At 37.9% G+C, this 27,901-nt stretch overlaps 1 protein-coding gene across 2 annotated transcripts in view; it reads right to left on the bottom strand.

Moving 5' to 3' along the window:
* The window catches only part of TENM3 (teneurin transmembrane protein 3), a 2,512,213-nt gene that overhangs the window by 1,454,094 nt on the left and 1,030,218 nt on the right, over positions 1-27,901 (bottom strand). Inside the window, exon 6 of one of the 2 annotated variants that reach the window (XM_072763857.1) lies at positions 17,333-17,373. The exons of the other annotated variant lie outside the window; for it this stretch is intronic. The gene's annotated coding sequence lies outside the window, so the exon portion shown is untranslated. The remainder of the gene's footprint in view (positions 1-17,332; positions 17,374-27,901) is intronic. 2 annotated transcript variants of the gene reach the window in all.

Below are 27,901 nucleotides of genomic sequence, written 5' to 3' on the forward strand. Positions count from 1 at the left end.
GCAAACTCTTGGAAATTTCAAATGTCTCTGAAATCAATTTGAAAAGTAACTTTTAAATGATTTTGAAGTGTAAAAACCCTCTCAGGAATATGTACCAAGGCTGGAGAAAGAGTCGATATTTTAAATACGCCTCCCTTGCACAGGTTCCATCGAGCTGGCTTCCTTCCTGCCTCTGTAATATTTATCCATCAACCAATACATATTTATTGTACACTTGGATTATCTACGAGCTTGAACGAACAATTTCGGCTGAGTGGCAGCAGAAAAACACTTAAAATGACTTAGCTGTTTATTTTAACAGTGAAAAAAAAGCAACACATTTTGTTCACATTCTTCATTGAAATTTGACACCCAGGTTGTTTTTTAATTGAATATTCATCAATGTACACCTAGCCCAGTAAGATGAGACCCGTATTTCAGTGCTGAGTGGACGCAATACGTTTCTAATCTGTACAGTTCATAACCCCTTGCCTGCCCAGGCATAATGATATTCTAGACAAGAAAAATGATCAGAATATTAGGATGTCAAAAGGCTTAGGCTGTCATTGTATCGCAAAAATTAAAACATCTGCACTTAAAATTGTGTCTGTCACACTATTCTTGCTGGAGTTGTCCTCTCTAGTTCCACCGGGATGAGACCTGTTTTTATTTGGCCACAAATACTACCTGCAGGAGGTTTTAAGCCTTGGCTTAGGGCTAACACACCCCTCCCAGGTATCTCTTTGGAAGAAAGCTCTTTAAGAAGGAGGTTTTTGGTTGTTTGTTTGTTTGTTTGTTTGTCTGTTCTGACATTTAATCACCAGTTTGTTTTGCTTAAAACAGCAGTCACAACTGTAGAAGGTCCCTGCAGCCCTGGGATGCCTGCAATCCCCTGCAGTGGCTGGGGAGGAGCATCCATCCACTGGCTTCCAGAAAGGAATCTGACTGGGTCTGCATATTTTGCTGACTTTGAAATGGACACTCAGGGCCCCGCAGCACATTTAAAGATGACTGGAGTCGCATTCTCTCAAAGCTTCTTTCACGTGGCCAGAGAAAATTTTGCCTTAGCATTTCTCCTTGTATTGCCAATGACCTTCTTCTATTATGTGTTATATATATGACAACTAAAATTATATATATGGACTGCGACATTTGAAGAGAAAGTAGTAATTACACACACACACACACACACACACACACACACAGAGTCACCGCCCCCCACCTTTGCCCAGGGAAATAGATTTCAAGACCTCCAGGGGATGCCTGAAAGCATCAGACCCTATGTATTCATCCATCCCTATGATGGATTTTTTTTTCCTATGCAACCATCCCTATCTATGATGAAGTTTAATTTATACATTAGGCACAGTAAGAGATTAACAATAACCCATAATGAAATAGAACGATTATAACAATATGTTGTGATGAAAGTTATGTGATTGTGGTCTCTATCACAGGCTCTCACAACACTTTATTGTCCTGTATTCTCACCCTTCTCGTGATGATGTGAGGTGATAAAATGCCCATGTGATCAGATGAAGGAAATGACACAGGCCTTGTGACAAAATATTACGGGATCCCAGACTTTCTGATGCTACCTCAGAAGCAGGTTGGCTGTGCTTTGCTGAAATCGTCGAAAGCAAGACTGTGGAGAGAGAGAACTTCTATCCATGCACACAAACATTGGACTGGTAACTGCAGCTAATTATCTTGAAAGAAATAAGCTGTAACATGGATTATTCACCCTGTACTTCTGGTTTTCATATTTATAACATAAAAATAACAGAAAAAGAGGCCTATTAAATTTCCACATAAACTTTGAAAGGCATAACCAGAAAAGCTGTAAGAACAGATTATTTTTATTTACCTTCAGTCTGTTCAGGGTTCTTTGTCTCATGATTAAATTCTGTATTAGTTGACTGCAAAGAAAGAAAAAACCTCTCTGTTTACGATCACAGAATATCGCTTTCACATTCACATGAAGCAAGGGCAGTACTTTAACACTGATTCATAAATCTATCTCAGATGTGTCCTATTCTGCCAAAATCAAGTGAATTTTTAAAATAACCATCAAATTCTGAGTTGGAAATTGGTACAAATGCTCTATAGCTGTAGAGCCATTCTTTTCTGTCTTCTAATCTTCATGAGTTATTACTTTGCAGAGAGCATATGATTAGCACTGGAGATACACAAAGGTGACTATTACCACTATGTAAGCAAATAATAGATAAGCATTAGTGTTTTGGCATAAAATTGAGGAAATTCGCATTGACAATCGCAGCTCAAACCAAGCAATTAACCTCATTTCAATGATCAACAACAATCTTTAGTATACCTTATTCATCTGAAATTAGATTTATGAAAAACATGAACCAGCGTCCTATGGGCTACGAGGGAAACACAATCACCAGACAGAAACATCAAAGCTTTTTACTTTGACTCCCTTGATATGTGCCCTCTGAGTTTTACAGACATCTCGTATCTCAATATAATTATCATTACACATTTTTTAAAGAATCCCAGTCAAAATGTGGATGATCTTTTTTTTTAAGATTTTATTTATTTATTCCTGAGAGAGAGAGGGAGAGAGAGAGACATAGGCATAGGGAGAGAAGCAGGCTCCAGGCAGGAGCCCAATGCGGGACTCGATCCCAGGACTCCAGGACCATGCCCTGGGCGGAAGGCAGGCACTAAACCACTGAGCCAACCAGGGATCCCCAAAATGTGGATAATCTTAAAAGAGCTAGCCTCTAGGTGTAACAATGACTGTGAAAATTAAATAAGCCATATTTAGAATTTTCACTATTTAATAAATATTTACATGGTAAATATTTCTCATTCAGAAATATCAAGGAAAGGATTTATTAATCTATCTAAAATGCTACTGGGGCAGTGGCTATTTTAGTCATGGTCACAGTAGATCCGTGTTACACATTAATTTTATTTTGTGTATTTTTTGTGTGGAATTGGGAGTTACAGGCTGCAACACAAGCACTTATTTGCTGGGACTTTATTAGGACTTTTCTCTCTCTCAATAATAGAATAATGGCAATTTTGGTAGATGTTTAAAAATATAATAGTCATTCTCGTGCTCAGTTTATCATTGAATAGATATAAAAGTTTCTCAATAATGGTACATATGTCTAACTGCAATCATTGTCAGTCATATGTAGAAACCACTTTTCTTCTACAAAACAGGTTTTTGCTTACTTTACCTATTATGAATATATAACTAAAGAAAGAAGTTTTAGCTTTTTGTTGTCATTTTATTGATATTGTTATTCTGAATACATACTAAGCTAGAGAAATTACTTCCTCAGGTAAAAGAGGAGTTAAAAGTCATAATTGACTTCTCTCCAATTTGTATAATGCAGAAAAGAGCAAACATCTATATTCTGAGCAGTGTTCAAGTTTTTCAATAACCAGGAAGATTATTTAAACTAAAATAATAATGCCATAATAATTGATAACACAAAATCAGAAAGTTAAATTGATTCAATACATATGCATTATTTAATTTATCCCGTGTGCCATGCCTAAACTGCAGGATATGATCCTTGTTCTCATTCTTATCACAAGTCATGAGTAAACTGAGGTAGGTGTACATATTCAGTGCATTTTTTTAACCTCTACTCTATTACCCTCTTACATGGATATAGTAACAGTCTTGTCTTCATTGAAGTTTCTCCATCAGTAAACTCAGTAAGTCAGGTATCCTGTTTTAAGATCACAATTTCCTAGACTTTATGGTTTAATTATTCAACTACTCCCATTGTGACCACTCTTCAACTGTGTCAAAACTCTAGTACCCAAAACCATACCTTTACTCTCTGTGTCAGTTGCCTTCCTGACTTTGTTGTTCCCTCTATCCAGGTTACATTCCATTACCTAACAGTAAGTCTTTTGCCAAGGACCTAACCTGTCTTGCTCCTTTTATCACTATATGGCAATTTCTCAAACTCGGATGAACCCAATACCCCTTTTCTCCATGCTTGCATCTAGGCATCTGAGTTCAGTTGTAGAAACTCAAATAAATGTGAATTATGAATAACTTACTAATGGTTCAGGATTACCAAATCTACCTGGATTGGTATTAAAATGAAGCCAGGATAACCAGACATAGCCATACTCTCTTTGCTGCTTAAGAACCCTGCTACATTTTTCTGTTTAATTCCTATTTCAGATATTGTTGACTTTCTCCAAAGCTATAATTACATCACCTCCTTTTCTCACCACTCTCAGCAGATGTTCAGGTATGCATCCTTCAGGTGAAGTTCAACCGAACTCTGAATACATCCCACCTCACCTACTACTATTCATTGCCAGCTCTATCACCTGTACCTTCATCCTTTTTTATATAGGGATTTTCTTATTATCAACATTATAAAAATACTCCTCTCTCCCCAGACCATGCCGCCACCCTTTTTAAAAGATTTTATTTATTTATTCATGATAGGCAGACAGAGAGAGAGAGAGAAAGAGAGAGAGAGAGAGAGAGAGAGGCAGAGACACAGGCAGAGGGAGAAGCAGGCTCCATGTAGGGAGCCTGACGTGGGACTTGATCCCGGGACTCCTGGATCACGCCCTGGACCAAAGGCAGGCGCTAAACCGCTGAGCCACCCAGGGATCTCCCCTCCTTCTAACCCTAAAGCTAAGATTCCATGTTTCCTCACCCTATTTATGAAAATTCTTTTCTAGAAAGTTGTTTATGCTTATTAGCTGCATTTTCTCACCTTCCCCTTACTGTTCCAATCTGGCCTCTGCCTTCATCACTGTACTGTAATGGCTGCTACAAAGTGATCCAAAAAGACTCCTATTTCTAAAATCATCAGTTGCTTTTCACTCTTCATCACATTTTTAAAAGGAAATTCTACCCTCATTGTGGGGCTCAAATTTATGACTCCAAGATTAAGAGTCTCCTAACAATTGAGCCAGCCAGACTACACACTTTTCATCACATTTAGAGTCTCAGGATTTCAACAGTGTTGAGGTCTCTCTCTCTCTCTCTCTGATTCCTTTCTTTTTTTTTATTTTTTTTATTTTTTTAATTTATGATAGGCACACGGTGAGAGAGAGAGAGGCAGAGACACAGGCAGAGGGAGAAGCAGGCTCCATGCACCGGGAGCCCAACGTGGGATTCGATCCCGGGTCTCCAGGATCGCGCCCTGGGCCAAAGGCAGGCGCCAAACCGCTGCGCCACCCAGAGATCCCCTGATTCCTTTCTTATCTGAAATTTCAGTTTCTTCTAAAATGTATTTTTTGGGGCCACTATATATCTACCCATGGCTTAAATTGCCATCCATACCCAGATGACTTCAAACTTAAGTCACATGCATGGATTTCCCTCTGAGTTCCAGATCCATGTGTATACTTGCCTATTTGACATCTCCCCTTTTATATTAAAAACAAATCTCAAACCTAGCACATTCAAAAGTGGTCTTGTTGATTTTCTTACTAACATTGATTCTCCATGATACCAACGTCAGTGCATTTAACTTATCGTACTTCTATGCAGGAAAAGGTGTGAATCTACACCTCCCAAATCCAATCCATCAAAATAACTGTTAATTTTATCACTAAATGCCTCTGAAATCTGCCCCCCCTCCACTGCCTTTGATAATCCCAAATCATAATTATATTCATAATATTCTATGCTTAATATCTTTTTATGTGGTCTATATGAATTCATTCTGGCTTTTTTCAATTCTCCACAATGCGGATGCACATATATTTTAATACATAAACCCAAATAATTTTTGGTATAATCATATTTTTAATATGGCCCATTGGGCTCTAAATGATCTAGCCCTAACTCCCTTTTCAACATCAGAGAGAACCCCTTTCCTATTGCTTTCCACATGCCAGAAAATTGGTCTTCTGGTCCTCCAACTGTTCATTCTCTTTGTTTTCCCTGGACTTTGCACATGTTGCTTCCTCATCTGGATTATTCCTGTCCTCCCACTTTTCCCTAATTAACTCGTACTAAGTTTACATATGATATTGTCACTTGAAACTTATCTTTCTATTCCTTCCTACCCTGATTTCCAAACTAGGTCAGCTATTCTTGATCACTCCATGGCACTGTTCAGTATGGTGTGTGTGTCTGTGTTATGTAATTCATTAAAATGCATATTCTGGCAGTAGAGTGGTTGTAAATATTTTGCTCACTATTGTGATCCCTGTGTGTCAGCCTGGTGCAAAATTTGGAATAGATATGTGTTGGTCGGATGAATGGATGGATAAATTGACAGGGGTAGACTGATGTTGATTGGTAGATACTGATATTTAATGGGCTGTTCCATGTTTATATTAATTATTGTTTTTGATAAATATTATTGAGTATTTTTGGTTTAGTGTGATAATACATTCTTAAGCATGTTTGTCATTTACGTCTAAACCTGGTCCTTGAGGGTACGAGTGTATTTAGTATTTATAACTTGCCAGAGCTTAGCACTGAGGTTATTTTACAAGGGGTAGTCACTAAATGTTTGCTGACTAAATAGCAATAGGTAAAAGAGGAGGTAGCTGGCACAGATTGAAAACAACAACAACAGCAACAACGATAAAACAACAACATAATAATGCACAGTCAGTTTAATATGTAGAGGTGGGAGTATAATTATTAAAAGAAAAGTCACCACTCTTTTCTTTTTCATACAACGAAAGTGAAAAAACAGGAGTGGTTTAACATCTTCAAGATTATTAGTTGTTTCATACTAATAAACTTCACTCAAGATTGCTCCTCTCCAGTAATGTTGAAAGAAAAATAAATAATTTTAAATGAGACTGTGTTTTTGAGAGGGATAGAGGGAGGATGGATTCTTGACATAAGGGTCTGGTTACTGTTAGGTATTGTAGGATCTCTTTCTCTGAAGACTGTTAAGAATTGATGACAGTTTAAGTATAGTTCTGCCTGAAGCCATAGGAACTAATTGGATGACCCTTCTACTTATCAGTTTCCACTGTGAAGAGTGCTACAGAATTCTCCCTGGAGATGGCCCATAGCAACTAGGACAAAATAGTCACTCGTCCAGGAACTTCAATAATCAAATGTCATGAAATGTATTCCAAAGAAGAGCTCGTATTTATCACTAATATTTGAAGAATCTGGAAATGTTTACTTTATATAATCTAATCATCCTTTATAGCTTGCATTAAGCTGTCATTAGAATTATGGCTATTCCAGTCCTTAGTTTGACATGAGTCACTCAACTCTTCGTGGAGTGGCCACAGGGTATTTATCATGGCATTAGATGCTTGGAATTAGTAGTTTCTCCCTCAGGATTTTTCAATTAGCAAGATAGGTAAAATCAGTAAAAATAAAATCTTTACAGACATATAGTTAAAAGCAGTACATGTAGAGAAGTGCAATCACGTGGGAGGTAAACACGAAATTCTGTAAGCACCATGAACAATGGGAAATATTTGTGGAAAAAGAAAAGGCTTGGAAGCCATATAGAGAGGAAATGATATGTTTGTCAGATAGAAGGGGGAATTTAGTTAAAGCACTTGGAAAGGCTTCGAAGACATCTATTTCCAAGAGTGGGAAAGAAGAGCGTATTAGCAGACAACAAGTTGATGGATGGGATTAGTGGGAATGGAGGGTGTAGATTTGGTTTATATGCATTCAGGAAATAAACTGATCCTCTGGGATGTCTGTCTGGGATACTCTAACGTATGCACATAGTATCCTTGGCTAGGCTACAGCCATTGTTCCCAGGGGCACTGCTCTGCCCGATACTGCCTATGTCAGAGCTTCTGTACTGGCATAAGATCAGATTCAGTAGAGTTCAAAACTGAGTTTATAACTCTGTTCGGGCACCATATTCTATTTTAGCTGTGTGACTTGAAATAAGTTACTTCAATTCTCCAGGCTTCAGCCTTGTCATCCATAAAGTGAAGGTGTTGAATTAGAAGTTCTCAACAGAAGCAGTAATGTCCCTGAGGGCTTTTGAAAATTTGTGGATATGCAGTTCTTGGTGTAACAATGCTTGGGTGTACTATAATCCTCTAGCAGGTGAAAGCCAGCGAAGGCTACAGACCTGGCACTGCACACAGCACTGGAGATGGAGGAAAAAGTCTCACAATGTGTAGGACAATTCCAGGGTGGATTTGCAATGGGGGAAATAGTGTTTGTAAGTGTCCAAGCCCATAACCTAATTCCATTTAATTATGAACACAAAATTATTTTGATAAAGCTTAAATATGCATAACAATGTCCAGGAGTGCAACAAACATATAATAGAAGATGGTATTTTGTTTGAAATTTTACTAAAGCTATTCAACATTTTATAAAAATCAGAGCACCTATGGTATGTTGCTCACGATATTTGAGTTGTCAATACACTTATATAAGATTTCATTTATAGCTGTGCATCATAGCTGTGCTCCTATGCATAGGCGGAAGATGAAACGAGTTCATAATGTTTTCTCTTGCAGTGGCATGTGAATGAATATTTGCAGAATGACACAATTAATCTATTACAAATTACTTCCACTTCTCCTTTATGTAACTGGATTATACTGTTTTTTGAAATGACTACACACAAGTTATATTTTCTATGAATTTCATTTCATAGAGTTTCTATAATAAACGATTTGGTATAAAAGGGAGATATCAGTCTAATAGGGGTAGGGGTGAGAACCAATGGATGGACAATCTCAAATAACTTTAAGCTCTCAAATCCTTGGATTTATAAGTTTTGCTTTGATCTTCAAGGAAGAAGAAACTCTTAAATGATTTTCACTTGTGATATTCAATTCAATGTCTAAATTCTAGAGGAGAAGAAGATTAACTGAAGCAGACTATATATTTATTTTACCATCTTTCCACTTAGTTCAGCTGAGATGAGAAATAGATATATAATCAGGACATCACCACTAGTTGAGCATCCACTGCATCAGGTATTAATAAGAGCGCCACAGAAATGAAAAAGTATTCGTTGTCCTAATGACATCTTCTAGAAATAGGCAACAGATTTCATTTTCTTGGAAGAACTGTACGTTTTTCAAAAAATTTTTAAATTTTCCCTATTATTCTAAAATTCTATTCTATATTAGAAGAGGAAATGGAAAACTATAGCATAAAGATCTCTCAGCGCATGCCATCCTTCATTGTTGTCACTACTTTGACATCTGGATAATTCTCCTCGCCTTTGCCTTCTGCACACACACACATACAGACCAATCATTAAAGTAATTAAGTCGGGCAAGACCATATCACCTCTATGGGGATGATGTTGAAAGGTTTTCTAAATATGATGGCATACAAATATTTTAGTAGTATAATCAATAAGTTCCATTCTATAGGGCTTTTTAATTTGCACATGTCACTCCTTGAGAGTAAAGCACAATGCAATTGGGCTTTTACAGTCAAATGCCTCCATTTTTGTTTCATATTTCACTTCTGAAATATGACCATCTACTAAAACAAAACCTACAGGGCAGAAAGATTTGCAAATCGAGCAGAAGTGGGAATGTTTGCCAGGATCTCCAGAGCTCTGTGCTGGGTATTTCTTAACCCTCTGTTAATACGACCTTCATTCAAATGACAGAACTGGATGAAGAATAACACATTTGATGATACCTATAAAAGCAAGGAGCTGCTGTCAAAAACACCTGGGATGACAATGAAACTTGAATACATAGCAGGTGCTGTGGGGATGAGGGTAAGAGCTAATGTTTTCATTGTAAATGTTTTCCTTATTATTGTTTAACTTGCAAAAATTATTTGGTATCAAATATCAAGTGATTAAAGAAAAGATGGTATAATTGGTCCAAAGGAGTCAGTACAATTAAAGGAAAGGTATAATGGCCTAATAACACTGGTTCATGGTAGGTGGACAGTCATTTACTCACTTGCTCATTCACACACACTCACTGTCTATGCAAAATAATGTTAGTTGCTAACAGAGCTGCAAAGCTTTATTTGCACATAAAAAGAGCTTTCTGTTGAGTCTAAGGAGATAAGAATATACAGAGGAATATATTCTTATTCCTGTTTCATCATACATTTTTCCACTGAGGAAAGGAAAGATAACTCTGGTCTTTGGAATGATGGAGGGCTCCTTGGAAGAGGTACCATGTGAACTAGACCATGGGAGATGAATAATGACTCCAGCAAATGGCATTCCAGTCAGAGAGAATTGCATCAAATCAGGAACTGCAACACATTTTCTGGAGAATAAGGAATGATTCTATTTGGTTCTTGGGTAGCGTCGTATCAGAAAAGACCAGAAGTTAGGTTGATAACGATGCAGAGAGGGACAGAGAAAGGGTAACAGATTTGGCTTCTATTTAGTAAGTAACTAAACGTTAGCAAAGCATGTGCTCAAAGATGATTTTTAGAAAGACAAATTAGCATGGTGAATATGACACTTCTGTTCTCAAGTCTGTGCTCTGGGATTAATAACTTTGAATAATTCTGTGTCATTTTGTCACATCCTAATCATTCTCCAATCCTGAGTAAACTAACTCTCATCTCATATTCTCTCTCTCTCCTCTCTCTCTCTCTCCTCTCTCTCTCTCTGTCTTATCTCTCTCTCTCTCTCCCCCATCTCTCTCTCTCTCTCTCTTACTGGTCCTTCAATACAAGATAGTGCTGCTTTGGGAAGGACTCTGTTATTACCTGAGAGCTTCACATGCTCAATGAACATTTTAAGCAAAATTTAACACTCGGTTCTACCTTTCTACTCACAATGGATTGGGCCAAGCATGCCAAATTCCCAGGCTTGCCAGAGGCCTTTAGGGGGCCAGCAATTAGAGCTCTGCCTCACAGGGTCCAGAGGGACTAGGTGACTGAGTAGGCTCTCTCTTCAAGTGGTTTCAATAGGAGGACTTCTAGATGATGGGCAGCTGAGAGTAGAGAAGGTAGAAAAGAGAGACAGGGGTCAGAAGAAGTGAGGAATGGGTAGGATATTTAAATAAGTGGCAATCATGAGGAGAAGGGAAAGAGAAGACAGATGTAGGAGGGAAAGCAGAAGCAGAGTGTATAGAAGTGTTAAGCTAGTAGGTCTGACTGTTATCCTTTGCAAGGCCTGCTTACAAGTTCAGCCCTTGGCTGGCATCTGGATACCTGGATTGTGAAATGGGTCTCACTACCCAAACTCGTAAGAGTGGCTCACTACACGATGTCCTTCAGCAGATGAATGGATAAGGGAGATGTGGTCTATATATACCATGGAATATTACTCAGCCATCAGAAAGATGGTCACCTACCACTGACTTCGACATGGATAGAACTAAGGGTATTAAGCTGAGTGAAATAAGTCAATTGGAGAAAGCCAATTATCATGTGGTCTCACTTATATTCCATGTGTAATATAAGAAATAGTTAAAGGGACCATAAGGGAAAATGAGGGAAACTGAGTAGGGAAAAATTAGAGAGGAAGACAAACTATGAGAGACTCCTAAATCTGGAAAACAAACGAAGGTTTTTTGAAGGGGAGGGAGGTGGGGGATGGGTAACTGGGTGACAGGCGTTAAGGAGGGCACGAGATGGGATGAGCGCTGGGTATTATACTATATTTTGGCAAACTGAATTTAAATAAATAAAAAAAGAGTGGCTCACTATGTAGAAAATATAGTTTATGCTGAGCACGTGCCTTCCTTTGGGGGGTTTGGAGTCTTGGTACACATCAGGCAATGGGGGCCTACTTGAGCATCCTCCAGTAAAATCTGCAGAAGTAGGTCAATGCGTTTCCTTGGCAGATAAGATTTCACATGTATTGTTGCAAACTGTTGTTGTTTTATTGGGAGAATCAACTGTGTCCTCCATGACTTTACTGGGAGATGACCCCTGGGAAGCTTGTGCCTGGTTTTCTTCAGACTTCACCGCCTGCACCTTTTCCTGTGTGAATGTTGCTTCATATCCTTTTGCTCTAATAAATCATGGCTGTGTCTGCAACTGCAGTCTGAATCTTGTGAGTCCCAGTGAAACACTGTACTTGGGGGTAGTCTTGGGGACCCCAACACACAGAGCTGTTATGATACAGTATAACTCAATAGGGAAATGTATTCATTTTCATAGGTCTGTAGCTGAGGGGGAAACAAAAAAGCCTAACCAGAACAGATTCGGATGCCAATGACTGGTGCTTGGTGCTAGGAGTTGTCAAAATAGTGCTTTGAGATTTGTGGTATCCTGGATCATTCTGCGTGACTTTTGGTCTTCTTTTGGACTTCATGAAGTCTGTGAAGGAATTGAAATCCCACATTTCTTTATTTACAATAAACCCCTGCTACTTAAGGGAAGGCAGACACAGCTCTACTGCTTTCCTAAAAGATTGTAACAAATGCCAAAGCAAATTATATAATCAGGGAAAGTGATTCTGGGACCGGTGCAGGCTTTCCAATGTCAGTAGAGCCTTTGCTGCTGTCTGGCAACATTTCTGTTCTTTGCGTGTTTTTGTTGTTGCTGCTGCCTTTTCCCATCTTTATCCAACAACCCGTTTGCTCTATCGTGGCATGTTTGCTAACTTCAGGCTTCAACCTCACTCCTATGATTCTTTGCAGAGGAACTTGATCCTGTCCAAGAAAATGAAAACCCTTAGAGGGATGCCCTCCACCACGAAACTGACCTGCAGGGACTCTATCCTGCCTCAGATCCATTTCCAAGCAGGGAATCACATTATGTCTGTTCCTCTCCAGATGAAATCAAGGACTTAGTTTCTATACTGATCTCCGTCTTTCCCTCTTGTCCAACTTCTGACACTCTCTGTTATCTCCTCTCCCCCAATATGTGTCGTCTTTCCTCTCTACGGCATCTTTTTTCCATGTACACAAAACATGCAAGGCTCACTTACCCCCCAAACAACAAAACAATTAAAAAAAAAAAAAAACACTCTTCATTTGACGCAAGCTATCACTAAACAAAGTTTTTGAGAAGAGGATCATCTTCAGCTTTTACTGACTTAAATCTTACCCCTTTCTTGGTTTTTACCCCAGAACTTTACTCCAAGACCCACTAAACTTTGTAACTCAGTGCTTTCTTTCAGTCTTCGATAAACCTGTAATGACTCCACTGACTACTTTAACTCTAGAAATTTTCTTCTCCCATCCATCCCCAATCCTCATTCTTTCCTATGTTCTCTCTGCCTTCCCTCATGTCCTCAGCAACTTTGTTTGTCCCTCCCTCTTTGGCTTGACTAGCATTAATTGAGGTCCCTTCCTGGTTCTCTTCTATGCTTACACGATGCATCTTCCTGCATGCTCTACCTTCATTTCCTCACAGAGCTCCTCCACCACCTCTGATGACTCCTAGACCTATTTATCTCTAGCTGACCCTCCCTTTCATGTTTCCCACTTACATCTGCCCAGTTACCCCCTGGATATTTCTACTGTGATAAAAACTTCAAGATAGCATGTCTACAATAGGTTCAGTATTTTGTTCCTAAGATGTAGCCCTTTTCCTTTATTTTTGATCCAATTAATGATATAACAACTACAGTCTTCTAAGTGATAAAATTAGAATATACATTCTCAATTTCTTTCTCTCTCCCACATGCAGTCAATGAAATCCCCAAATCTTAATAGCACTCCTGCTCCCATTCCAAAAACCTCTCTCGAACTTGCTATTCTTTTCCATTGCTACTATCAGATCTCATTGTATGCCCTAACCATTGTTTACTTAGGAAATTTCAAGAGCTTTCTTTCCTACTCTTCTTGCCACTCTCACTATAACCCATCCTCTACAAAATCATCGGAGTTATAATCCTAAAAAAATAATCAGGAGCTTGAGCTTTTGAAGAAAATTGCTTGATTTTGAATCTTAATTTTGTTACTATCTTGCTATGTAGCCTTGGGGAAAGGTACTACTCTATGACAATCTTCTTTGGTGGACCAGAGTGTTAGTAGCTATGGAGATTAAGGGGCTTAACATATGTAAAGTGCTTGCAACTGTGTCTGACATTTAGTAAGTGATCAGTAAATACTATAAATACCTATAATATCCTATGATATTCTTTCTTCATCTGAAAAACTGCTATATCTCTTTGATACCAAATAAACATGCCACATCTGAGTGACACTTACTATAATTATCCCTAAGAGAGCAATAACAGCTTCCTTACCTGGAGGTTTAAAATACATGATTTCACATGGTTATCATAGAGTATACAACACCGTACACCACATCACACAGGTTTTCTCCAGGAGCATGTAAATTGTAGATCAGATTTATATCCATATTCTTAGAATTAATGAATGAAGGAGTGAGTAAAAACTTTGATATAGGCCATTTTGTCGTGATCCAAATTAAGTATAACTTTTTCTGAAGCCTTTGTGATGGATGAAAGTATCAAAAGGCTACATAATCTTAAACAAACACATATCAAGTCAGAATGTACAAACTACGAATATTTAGAATGAATACACAGGCCTTCTCTCAATCTTTTGAAATTTACACTGTTAAGTATGGAAGTTTCCAAAACTATTGTTAGAGAAATAACTGAAATACCAATGCGAATAAATATTTATTGAGCACCTACTGAGTGAAAGGCGACACCAGAGATTTTTCTCACAGTGCTGAAAATATAATTGGATGAAAAAACAAGGAATAAACAAACCAATAAAAGGCAAACTGTCAACGATAAAAAATAATGCCTTACGAATGTTTTCATACTCAGAGAAAGAATGGAAGCATATATCAGTACTGAGGAGAGACATCAGGTTATATGTGTTTCATAAGAGTCTGATGTTTGCCGAAGGCTTGATGGACAAGTATGATTTGAACAGAGTCAGAAGGTAGAAAATGGTGTTCCAGAAAGAGAAAACAGCATTTTACAGATGTATTAGTATAACATGCTTACCATGTTGAAATCCTACAAGGGGTCTGATGAGGTAGGAGAGCAGCCTTCTTGGGACAATTTAGAAAAGAAGGTAGAAATAATGATGGCGTTCTATCAGGGATATCGATCTGGGAGCAGGTAAGAAATGTTATAAGGCGTCACACCTGGAGCATCTTTGCATATGATTCACTTTGGAGCCACCATGACTGATGACTGAAAGACAATTTATTGAATATAATCTATAATGAGACTCTCTAATTTGGAGGCAGGAGCAGATTGGCTGAGAAAAACAGCTTGGATATTTTGTGGTTGTGCTTTAAAGCTTTAAAGATTGACAAGAGAGAATTTCACTCAAGATAGCATGGGCACTGATATTTAAGCAAAGCATTCAACAATACATCCCACTGACTGAAGTAAGGCAGGCACTAAAATCACAAACTCATAACATGAAATGCTCACAGGGATAGTTAGCACTACCCTCTAAGGGGGCAGCTCTATTCAGTTGATCTCACAAATTTACAGTCAGTGCTTCCAAGCAGTAAATTCATTAAAACCAGGAAATTGCTTAATTAGTTTAAAGTGACAAACACTTCTAAAAATAAATGTTTGAACTACATGGATTCCAAACAAATTTATCACAATCAGAATTGTTATTGTACACCTATAATGACTAGAAAATTAATTCAAGATAATAACATCGTATGTTTCTTAGTTTTCCTCGCCTTCTAAATAAAGAACCTACTTGTTTTAAAGGGTGCTGAATTTCCACTCATCCTTACTCCCTATGGTTCTGAGAGCATGTGACCTTATTTCCAACCCACTGTGTCTGTTTCTTTTCTTTTTTTTTTTTTAATTTTTTTTATTTATTTATGATAGTCACAGAGAGAGAGAGAGGCAGAGACACAGGCAGAGGAAGAAGCAGGCTCCATGCACCGGGAGCCCGACGTGGGACTCGATCCCAGGTCTCCAGGATCGCGCCCTGGGCCAAAGACAGGCGCTAAACTGCTGCGCCACCCAGGGATCCCTGTCTGTTTCTTTATTGTCCAAATACATCTATAGATGTGATTGTGGATTATTACACAACAGGGCTGCTCTAGCGTTTTTGAGGAACCTGAGAAAGTCTAGTCCAATTGCAATATGTTAACATTACCCAAACTCAACACTTTTTCTTAATGTGTACAAACACCTACACATTTATGCTTCATTATGGGCTACTTTGCCAGAGGAATTCACACTTTATTAATGTACTAAATAGAGGAAAGTTGTGTTATTCCCATGGACATTTGTTTTAGAAAATTAAAAAGCACATGAGTATGTAATAGCGAAATGTTATTACCACCAAGGATCGCCCCATGATGAAGACCTTCTGATCTCCTGCCACAACCACCCACACCTTCCAGAAGAGGCTGACCTCACCAGCATTCTCCCAGTTGAATTGAAGGTAGTAAATATAGCCGATGAGATATAGATTCAAATTGCTCCTGGCACACAAATAAAGAATAAGGCCAATCTAGAGTAGAGGAGACAACAGTAGCCTAATGCTAAGAATAACAGAAACCAACAAAATGCAAATAGTATATTCAGTTTAGTCTTCCCCCAGAAGGTTTAGAAAAAACAGCTGTGTCTTAGAAGACTCATAGTTTGTCTAGGATGTAAGACACCATTTTTACCTTCTTCCAGGATTACTACTGGGAAGCAGAACATGGCCAAAGGAAAGGACAGGAAGCCATGAGGTTTTAATAATTTGCTTCTCTTCCCAACCCCAGAAGCCTTTCTAGGGAGCAGTTGCTAGTACAGATCTTGTCTACTAGTACCTCTTTGTGAAAAGCACTAAGAAACAGGCACAGCAATAATTTGTACAACACAAATACCAAATGGATTATATCCACATCATATTAACACAGGGCCATCCAATTAAACCTTAAGCAGTGTGTGTAGTATTTCAAGTGTTGAGTTTTAATTTGGGGCTGTATTAAATAAACAACCACTCCAATGATTCACCTGCACATAACATACTTATTTTTAAAATATTGTTCTAATTGGGTTCTAAATAGTTATTTTAATATTCACATTAATTACTATTACTTATAATAGTGTTCCTAAAAGGGCATACATTGTCCACATAAATACCAAAGAAATTCCTTATGATCAGTATAACTTCAAAGAATACTAAGTGAACTACTGGTAATTGGCATGCAGATAAAAGAAAAGGTGTTACTCACTATTTGCAGTTTTCTAACCTGAGTTCATTTTGTATTTAATTTATAAAAATAATATTCATCACAAGTTATAATATTCATTAAAAGATTTTTGAGAGTTTGTCAGAAAGCTTTTAGAGGGTTACTTTGTTGACACTGAAGTTCAGAGAATATATATATATATATATATATATATATATATATATATACGAAATTTGTGAAATCAACAAGAATGTCATAGCAAATATAAAGAATTACTTAGGAAAAACTATTCCTGTTAGAGTTATTTTTAAGCTCTATGGAAAAATATGAAAACAAATAGGACATTTTAGCAGCTCTCAATTTTAGAAAAAAGTTTACATATTTACTTACAAGGACTCTAGAAGTTGAAAGAATGAAATCCAATCGCCAGCCTGTAAATTAATAACAACAAAACCTAAGACAATATTATTTTACTCAGACCACTTAATTGAATAAGACAGAAAAAAACATGATTATATGATTTATGACTCAATAATATATACTTATAGCATTGATGATGGTAAATAATAATGGTGACAATAATAACATTATAATTCTTCTTTCCAAAGAATAACTGGGATATGCCATAAATCTCTTTATTTTTTAAAGTGATGTTCTTCCACACATGAAACAATTCCACCTGTCAATTTGCTTATACGCATGCTGAGAAAAACCAGAAGATTAATATAATAATTGAGAATAAAACAGTAGAATCATATTCTGAACTAGCATCAACACGTATTCAGGAAGTCAATTAGGATCATAGGAAAAATGATTAGTTACATCATTGTGGTTTTCCAACCAATTTTTAAAGTCATTGTATCTGGATCTGAATGCAAGACAATCTACAGCCTCCCAACAACTACGGACTGATGTACATTTGTAGTGTGGGTTGCTGTAAGCCACTGGGGTGTTGCATTGATGTTAGCTCTGCTGTTCTGACACTCTACCCAGATGCTCCAATTTTGCTTCAGTGACTCAGAGCTGAGTCTGAATGCCTCAAACCATGGGTAAAAAGAGTTATGCTTAACACAGTTAGAGTTGCAGTGAACCAGTATCACCTGCACTAATTTGCAGTCCTAGAACTGGTGTGAAAACAGCATGGTGGTCTTGAGTGGACACTCAGATGGCTAAGGGCAAAATGGAGCATTACATGAATTCAGGTGTTTCTCTTTTGCTTGCTGTCTTTATTTTTTTCTATGCCATATGGCTCAGTGTACAATAATTTTAGGATAAAAGGTATAAATTCTATGGAAGGGTTTGTATTTTCCTAACAGACTATCTTCTGTCAAGATGTTGTCGATTAGCCATTTAAATGTGTCTGTTCTTGTAAGGTATAATGTTAACATCCTTAAGTTGACCTACATATATCATTGGAAGATTTAACATTGGGTTTTATTAAATCTCATGTCTCTTTTCATCCATGGAAGTTACTATGAATGTGCTGATACACAAAGCATAACCACAGATCTTTAATCCAGGAGGAGTCTCCAACAATAAGATGAGGTTTAAAATGGATTGCAGCTTTTGTGCAAGCTGTGTGTCAAGATACTTGACAGAGTTAAGTAATACAATTGCAAAGTTAAATAACAGAAGGGAGAGGCATTAAGAGGCAAAGAAAAGATAGAAAATTCGTGTTTTCAGATGAGATCTGTGAGGAGGAGGAGCGTCATCTAAGTAGGGAGACATAAGAACCCTCTACAGTTAACAGAAGCTGAAGAGAAATTGATTTGGAAAGAATAGGGGCATAATCATGGTGTTGAATAGCGCATTCAACAATGAGCCTGATTCTTGGAAATGCTGATCTGAAGGTGGGGCCAATAACTCTGAGAGTGACACATGCCGTAATTTCCTCAGAAATAGAGCTACTCCTTACTTCTAATGAGAACAGTCTACATGATACAGTTTCAGAAGCAATGTGGAGTAATAAAATTGAGGCAAGGGGTGAATTTAGAGGTTCACGGGATACATGAAAGCAATAGAATTTCAGTAGAACAATGGAAGCAATGGAAACATGCCACAGATCAGATGCAATGCCATGTTAGAATGTGAGGATAATATGATTGCCTGTCTCCGGTGGAAGGCAGCTTGATGTAGCTCTATAGTTTGCAAAGATGTCGGTTAAAAACTCCACAAGTTAGGGTGAAGATCAAAAACAAAGAAACAAACAAAAAAAAAAAACTTGAAAGTGTAGATAATTTGAAACTATTACAAAAATAAGGAAATGTTGCTGACTTAGTGACAGCCTATGTTTTAACAAATATCAGGTAGAAAGTTAATCAATCTCAGTGGAATCATTTTTTTTTAAGATTTTATTTATTTATTCATGAGAGACACACACAGAGAGAGAGGCAGAGACACAGGCAGAGGGAGAAGCAGGTTCCATGTAGGGAGCCTGACGCGGGACTCCATCCTGGGTTCCAGGATCATGCCCTGGGCCGAAGGCGGTGCTAAACCACTGAGCCACCCGGGCTGTCCAGTGGAATCAGTTTTGATAGGAAAATCTTGGCTTCTACAGTCCAATATAACAGCGATCTTAAACAGCAGCCCCGGGCATGAGGCAGGTGACCGGTGCTGGGTTCTGAGTGCTGAAGGCGTCCCCCCAGTGCAGGTGACCGGTAGGGGATGGGGGAGATGTGAACAGTTATAGAACTCTCAGTTTCACATGCTAGAACCCATCCTCAGCCGCTCCCCACTCCACCTTTAATGCCTTAATTTATTTTAGGTTTCTTGTTTTCAGAAGCTATACTCCTGGTTTCCCATCACACTGCCTCTCAATCCTTCTCCCTCTTCTGGCTTCCTTGGTTCTATGCCTTCTGTAGACGTTTCTACCAGCCTGTCTAAGCAACTGGGCTGAGCAACCTCTTAGAATAAAGCTTAGCTTTCTCACTGCATTCAATGCTTTTGCACACTAAGCAGATAAATACTATTTCTTGATTTTGTTCATTACTCCACCTTCTCACTGATCCAAACCCTCTAACCAATCTCACCTGCCAAGCACCCTTATATACATACACCTCTTCTCCTCTGACCAGTTTGCTAAATCATATAGCAGGAGAGAAATGAGATAGCTTGTGTCTGGTGACTCAAAGATTTTATTTATTTAAGAGAGAAAGAGAGAGAGAGAGAGCATGAACAGGAAGGGGGAGGGGCAGAGGAAGAGGGAGAAGTGGACTCCCTGCTGAGCAAGGGGCCTGATGTGGGGCTAGATCCCAGGACCCTGGGATCACAACCTAAGCTGAAGGCAGACACTTAACCAACTGAGTCACCCAGGCACCCTTAGTGAGATGACTCAACTTAAATAAATCATCCTCAGCTAATACTGCAAATTTTACACACACACAGACACACACACACACACACACACACACATGAGTCGAAGGTACTTCAGGATTCCTTATATATAATAAATATATTCCCTGAATCTAAAGTACTCCAGGGTTGAACTTTAAACTTTATTGTTTTAGAATGAGGCACTTGGAAATTAGCCTAAGTTTATATTTTGTCCCACAATTACATTGCTTAACCTTTTGGCATATAAGAATCGATTCAGTGGGAACGTTTGTGTGATAGAGACAAGAATACAATAATCTTTCTGGGGTCTGTTATTTGTCTCAATTGCTTAGATTGTTCCCATTTCTTAAAATTAACAGAACAGTATCTGGCATCTGCCAAATATAGTTCTGACAAATTTGAAGACTTGACTAAAAGAAGCTGGTGTGTGGATCAAGTGCTGATTTCATCAGGGACAACTATATTTCATTAAGATGGCATAATGCAACTCGACTCCTATGTTAGGTGCCCATAATTCTTTTGCCTTAATTTTCAATTTTCAATTATCATTTTTAGATTCTAGTCTCTACTATCCCTTCACACTATGGACCTTCACAGCACATCACTCACCAACCCTACTGTATCCATGTGGTGGATTTCTCATTCATTCATTCATTCATTTACTTTTGCATCAACGTCTGAATTAGACAAGCAGGGTTGGTAAAGGACATAATCATATTTTCTGTTTAAATAATAAGTTTGTAATTTAATTATACACCTTAGCATATTTTCTCATGAAAAGTTTAAAAAGAAAAAAAAAGAAAAATTTAAAAAGGATGCACTATGATCACATTCATAGTCCATTTGCACCATGGTGTTTTATTTTCTACAGAAATTCAGAGAAAGTAGGGGGCAGTGATATTTAGACTAATTCATTCATTCATTCAATCAATACAAAGTACATCTAGCACTATTCCAGATGCTGGGTATATTGAAATTAAAAAAAAAAAAAAAAGAAAGAAAGAAAAAGAAAATGTGTGTAGCTTTCAGTTGATGAGAGATATGTATAATGTTAGATTGCAATAAATATAAAGGGAAAAACAATGCAGGTGAGGGTAATAAAAATAGGTAGGGAGAAGTTTCAGTTTTAGATGAAATGGTTAGGAAACTGAGAAGATAATAATTAAACAAAGAATATAAAGTGAGAGAGTGAGCCGTGGGACTGTCTGAGGTAAGAGCACAAAAGGACCTTGAGAAGAGGCACATCTGGAGTATTAAAAAAAAAAAGAAGGAGGAGGAGGAGGAGAAGAAGAAGGAGAAGAAGGAGAAGAAGGAGAAGAAAGAAGAAGAAATAATAATAATCTGTTCAGCTACTGAGTAAAGAAGGGGAGTCCGGTAGAAAAGTTTTTAGACTACTCAGTCCAAGATTATGAAGTTTATAGGTCACAGTGACACTGTGGAGGATTACTCTGCATGATGTTTTTAGGATAAAGGAAGAAAGGACAGAATCAAGGAACTATTGTATTAGTCCAGGAAAGAGCCAATGGTGGCTTGGAGTAGGATAGTAATCACAGAGTGATTAGAAGTTTTAAGATTTTGGAGGCATTCAGAAGGGAGAACCAAAATATTCTTCTGATTCATTGGATATGGGGTGAGAACAAAAGACGCATTAAGGATAGAGTCAAAATGCTTGACCTAAGCCATTGGAAAACTAGACAGGTGGAAATACTTTTAAGTGATTCAAAGGAGTCTTAGGAGTAGGTTGGGTGAGGCAGGGGTGGAATGTTCAAATTTCAGTTTTGCCTATGTTAAGTTTGTTAACTAAATATTAAAGTAAAGATGTCAAGTAGTTTGATAACTAAATATTGAAGTAAAGATGTCAAGTAGGCAGCTGGACACATGAATGTGGATTTTTGATGGTATCACTTGAACACCTGCATCCAAATGCTTTATAAACCAAATCTCCTATCTGTATCTTTTAAAACTACTGTTTTCCTTTTTTTTCTTTTGCTTAAGCCAATTTACTTAGAATTCTGTAACTTTTAGCCATAAAAATTCTAATTAATACAAAAAGACAAAAGCTGTTCTAATAAATAATCCAGTGTGCAGAACGGGAAGGAGGAAACTATATATGATGGAGCAATTTGATTGAAAGATCACAATAGTCCAGGCACAGGGTGTAGGGTTCCCTAAGATATGTGGCTGCAGGACACAGAACTACATTGTAGAAGAAACGATGAAATGCTTTTGGGTTTGGATACAGGATGTATCCCAGATGACTTAGAGCTTTGTATCTGTGCAATGGGGAGAAGAGTCAGTAGTGACAAGAATCAAGCTCTGAAAGAAAAGTCCAAATACCCTTGAAATCCAGGGGAGAGTATGAGGGAATAGCTGTACGATGGCACGCCATCCATGTCCAGTGATACAAGAAGACCATTCTCAGCTACTTCATGAGTTTGGTAAGATCAGAGATATGGAATCATCTTTTCAGGGTCACACTGGATTCTAAGGAAGGAACATAGAGAGGAGAAGGGGAGGAGAAGCAATAAACCTTTTACCAGCTTTCAACATTCTAAGATCACTGGCATTTAAATCTTGTGCTTAGTGATGTAGAAGTACAAACACATTTACTTCCTTATGCTTAAAAAAATGTCAAAAATGAGTATCACCCTCTTCCAGCTTCTACTACAATATGTCCTATGAACAGCGAATCTCCGCAAAGATCACTTTGTTCAGGTTACTATCCTATACACTCAAAATGAGTCCTCAGTATCTATCTGAAATAAGTCGGTCAGACAAAGACAGATACCATATGATCTCTCTTATATACAATCTCTCTTCATTTATATGAAATAAATAAATAATAAATAACTAACCAACCATGTTCACGGATGTGGAGAACAGGTTAGTGGTTGGTAAGAGGCTGAGATGGGGGTGGAATGGGGGACAGAAGAGATGAAGTGTTTTTGTTTTTTATATTAGTTTAAGTAAATTGAATTTTAAGAAGTTCTAAAAAAAATTAAAAATCAATACATTCAAGTCCCAACTCACCTGTTAGGCTTTGAGGAACCTCATGGTATGGCCTCATTTTGTCTTTTTTTTTTTTTTTTTGCCTTTTTTTTTTTTAAATATTTATCTATTTGGGAGAGAGAAAGCATATGAGCAGGAGGGCAGAGGGAGAGGGAATCTCAAGCAGATTCCACACTGAGCACGGAGCCTGACACTGGGCTTGATCTCACAATGCTGAGATTGCAACCTGAGCTGAAAGAAGAGTTGGCTGCTTAACCAACTGAGTCCCCCAGTGCCCCTGTATTTTTCCTTTAAAGGCAAATCATATCATCACCTGTTCCTGTCTTTCCCATCTCTTTGTGCCTCTGAAATAACAGTGCCCCACCACCGTCTGCTTTATCTCCTGCTCCTCCTGGAGAGGGATCCAAGAGTGGTAGTGGTGGTGCCAGAGTGTCAGATTTAACTCTGGCTCTGCCACTTCCGGGGGGTGTTCTTTCATTTTTCTCTGTCTTAATCTCCTCGTCTTCAAAAAACTACTCTGGCAGGGAGTGACAGTTATATGACAATACATGTATGTACAAACCTAAAACCTTGCCTATTCACAGCAACTGGTAGGTAATCATGTATTACTCACATTGTGTTTCTTCCCTTCACCATGCTTCATTCAACCCAACCAGGCTCATCTTCTGCGTTTAGTCAGTTGTATTCCCTTATTACTCTAAAACCATTAGAAAGACACTATTTATGATGTGAATTGCACATGATTATATGTAGACTAATCTTTATCTACATCCACCCAACTTAATTTGTGAAGTTCCTGTGGACAGGCGCTCCTGTGACACTTCCGTGTTTCTGGAATGCTCTTGTGCTTTCTCATTTTACATTGCATATTTGGGATAAAGCACTAAAGAAGGAGGATTCTTTCCTAAGAAGAATGATGACAGGCCAGAGATTAGGGTTCTGTTACCCAGTTAATCTCATTGCAGGGATTTTTGTACCTCCTGCCTCCATGAGCATGTCTGAGATTGTGCCAAAGCTTGGCACTCATCTCTGGAGGAAGCTGAAAATTAAGAAGGAACTAGGAACAGAGGCAACAGCAATAGTGGTCAGGAATGCTACACTCCTGCTCCGGAGTAATGCTAGCCTGGAAGTGCAGCAAGTAGTCTCATCTCCAGAGTGGGAACAGCAGGCGGTGCCAAGAACATTCGGGCAGGTTCATAAAGTGGTCCCAAGACATGTGGATTATGTGCCTCAGAAAACCTGGGCTCAGGTGGGCTTCATCCTAATGGACAGTGTCAGCTTTCCATCCTAATGTCAAGGTCAGCATCGCTAGAAGCTGCTGCTACTTATTTGAGGGGAATGACATGGGAAAGAAGTTGGCCACAAGGCATTTATGATCTGCATCTCCTATATCTCCTATGTTGTAATATGAACAATAACACACAGTTACAAAAATAGCAAAGCACTTGACCATGTTCCTTCAATGCTGGCATATTTGCTAATGATAAGTATTGGAAGGCCAACATGTTCAGAAAATATTCACTGAGTAACGGCTGTCAAATCAGAAATTCTCATTTCCGTAAGTAATTAAAAAAAATCCTCTCATTTGGGAGAGATTTCCAGAATATAAATCTTATATCTTGTAATTTCTGTATTTTTAGAAAGCTTTTTTTTTTAGAAAGCTTAATATAAGACAATCATAGTATACTGGAAAATTTACTAGCTATAATTTAGAAAATAAGAGTTTGAATCCTAGTTCTGCAGAACACTAGCTGGAGGTCCTTTTGCAAGTCAGTCTACCTCAGTCTCAGTTCCTCATCTGTAAAATACAGTTAACATAACTTCCTGCATGTACATGTGAAGGTTGAACAATACACCAAACATGGAAAAATTCTATGTACTGCCAAGTGCTATTCAAATATGTAGCACTGGACGCCTGGGTGGCTCAGTGGTTGAGTATCTGCCTTCAGCCCAGGGCGCAATCCTGGAGTCCTGGAATCGAGTCCCACATCGGGTCCCCTTCATGGAGCCTGTTTCTCCCTCTACCTGTGTCTCTGCCTCTCTCTGTGTGTCTCTCATGAATAAATAAATATTAAAAAAAACCATGTAGCACTACTATGGCATAATATTTTGATAAAAAATGTTTCCTTTCCTGCTGAAACCTAGTGGTTTCCAACCTACCTTGTAAATATAATCGCTTTCAAAATATCTTTCAGAAGTAGATGAAATAGGCAACTATTTTATGTGAGAAGATATAGCATAGTAGATAAAAACTTTAAGGAGACGGTGGTTGGAAGCATGGAATTAGATAGAGTAGGAGTCAAGTCTGAGCCCCACCGCTAATTAGTTAGGTGGCTTTGGGCAAGTTTCTTACCCAATATTCACTGACAGAATGGTAATAGTACTATTTCTGGGTTGTTGTGACTATAAGGAAAGTAATCTATGTAAAGTGGCTAGAGTCGTATCTGACATATGGTAAGTGCTTGCTAAGTAGTACCTTTTACTTTTCTAAAAAAAAGATTTTATTTATTTATTCATGAGAGACACAAAAAGAGAGAGACAGAGACACTGGCAGAGGGAGAAGTAGGCTCCCTGAGAGAAGCTCAATGTAGCTCAACCACTGAGCCAACAGGTGCCCCATGCCTTTTACTTTCACAGATGCAATGTCAGTGATGCTTTAGAAACCTAGGTGCTCATGGAAACAGACACGTACAGGAAGCCAACTGGAGACCAACTGTCTTGAGCTGATATTAAGTCCTTAGGAATTCTTCATAAAACCCAACTATGTTGAACATCCAAGAAACACCAACAAATTATAAGGGACTTATTTCCTCACTGCTTCTAAAGATGTATAAAAGCCTGTGATCTTGTAGTAGGAACACAGAGTAGGAAGGTCCAGAGCATGAGCAGACACAGGAGGGGTGCCACATACATGTAGGAGGTGGGGTAGGGAGAGGCAGGGATGTCACAAAGAACAAGAAAAATGTCAAAAGGGAAAACAAGAGCTGATAACCAAGTACAAAATGACTTATTTTGAATGAGTTAAAATAGTATCAAAATAAATAATTTACAGGTAGATAAATGTGACCTATTTTGTAGATAATTGGGTATATAAAACTCTACTGTTAAAAGAGATAAAATTGGGAACCATTGTTTACCTTATTAAATATATCCCAAATTATTAAAAAAATGGATTAACCTCAGGGTGCTTTTACTTATTAAGATTCCCAAAGCTTATTAAGAATAAAATTCAATGGTCAAAATTACACACACACACACACACACACACACACGATTTCTGATAATGTTTGCTACTAAAAAAAAGTGATATCATTATTTTTTTGTTAATCTAAGAGTCATAGAAAATAGTTTTGTTGAATTGTGTATCTCATATACACTTCATTGGCTCATCTTCTTCCAAATGTGAATACAATGTTGTGTTTGGTGATCAAATCTCTGAATAACTAGCAGTAAGAACTTTAAATTTTGTAAGCCTCACCATTCTAACCTGAAAGATGAGCCTATTAAAATAGTTTGTAATTGTTTTACCAGTTCATATTGAACCAGTAACATAATATTTATGAAGAAAACCTCATAGGATGTTGTGGTAGGCTGTGCCGCTCTATCCAACTGGAAGAAACAGTATTAGAGCTATGTTTGACTTGGACAGATCACTTGATCTTGATACAGGTTTTTTTTTTCTTTATTAAGTATCTGCAAATTAGTTTTATACATACAACCTGAAAGGAGCTTTGTGAAGTTTATCAAGGTAATATTTATAAACTTCCCTGAAATCCCTAGCTGAAAGAGAAAATGTCATGTAATATTACTTGTCTAAAAATGAGACCTTTTGTAAGCCTTTATTATAATTTTAAATTCACTTCTATTAAGGAATGTGAATCAATCAAGTGTAATGAGCAATGACTATTTGCACATTATAAGCTCTTTAGGGCCAAGAACTGAGCCATACACTTCTTTTTTCTTCTAAGAGCATATAGGTCTTAAATTGGTTGATGATGACAGTAGTACTATTCCTACACCAGTAGTAGCAGTAACAATAATAGAAAATTGTCTGGATCATGGCCGACACCACTCATCTTTCTGGGAATTATTAACCAAGGGGGTGTCATTCACGATTTACAGATAGGGCTCAAGGCACAGGTCAGTGCAAAGAGAAAGTTAGCATTAAACTCGGCTACACTCCAAGAAGCCAGGATCTGAAGGAGGAACACAACTAGCAAGACAAGGAGTTAAAAAGTCCCTTGGGCAAGTGTCAGGATCCTCACAGACTCTGGGCAGTGGTTTAATTAGTTACTTACTTATTTACTTAATTTATTTAATCTTTACATTGGACGGTGCAGTAGGCCTACCCTGATTCTGCCCTTATGATGTAATCCTCAGGAGGATCAAGTTTCTTGCCCAGTTAATAAAGTCTATTCTTCTTATAAAATAGAATTACCGTATTTGTTGAAGATCCAGTGTTGTCCAGTTGAAAATAGAGATATCGGTAGTTCTACTTTTATTTCTTTTAGAAACCTCCATTCTGTTTTCCATAGGACCTGCACCAATTTCCATTCCCACCCACAGTACACAGGGTTCCCTTTTCTCCACATCCTCACCAACACTGGTTATTTCTTG

This window comes from Vulpes vulpes, chromosome 7, assembly GCF_048418805.1.
Source record: "Vulpes vulpes isolate BD-2025 chromosome 7, VulVul3, whole genome shotgun sequence".
In the NCBI taxonomy this organism is placed as follows: Eukaryota; Metazoa; Chordata; class Mammalia; order Carnivora; family Canidae; genus Vulpes; species Vulpes vulpes.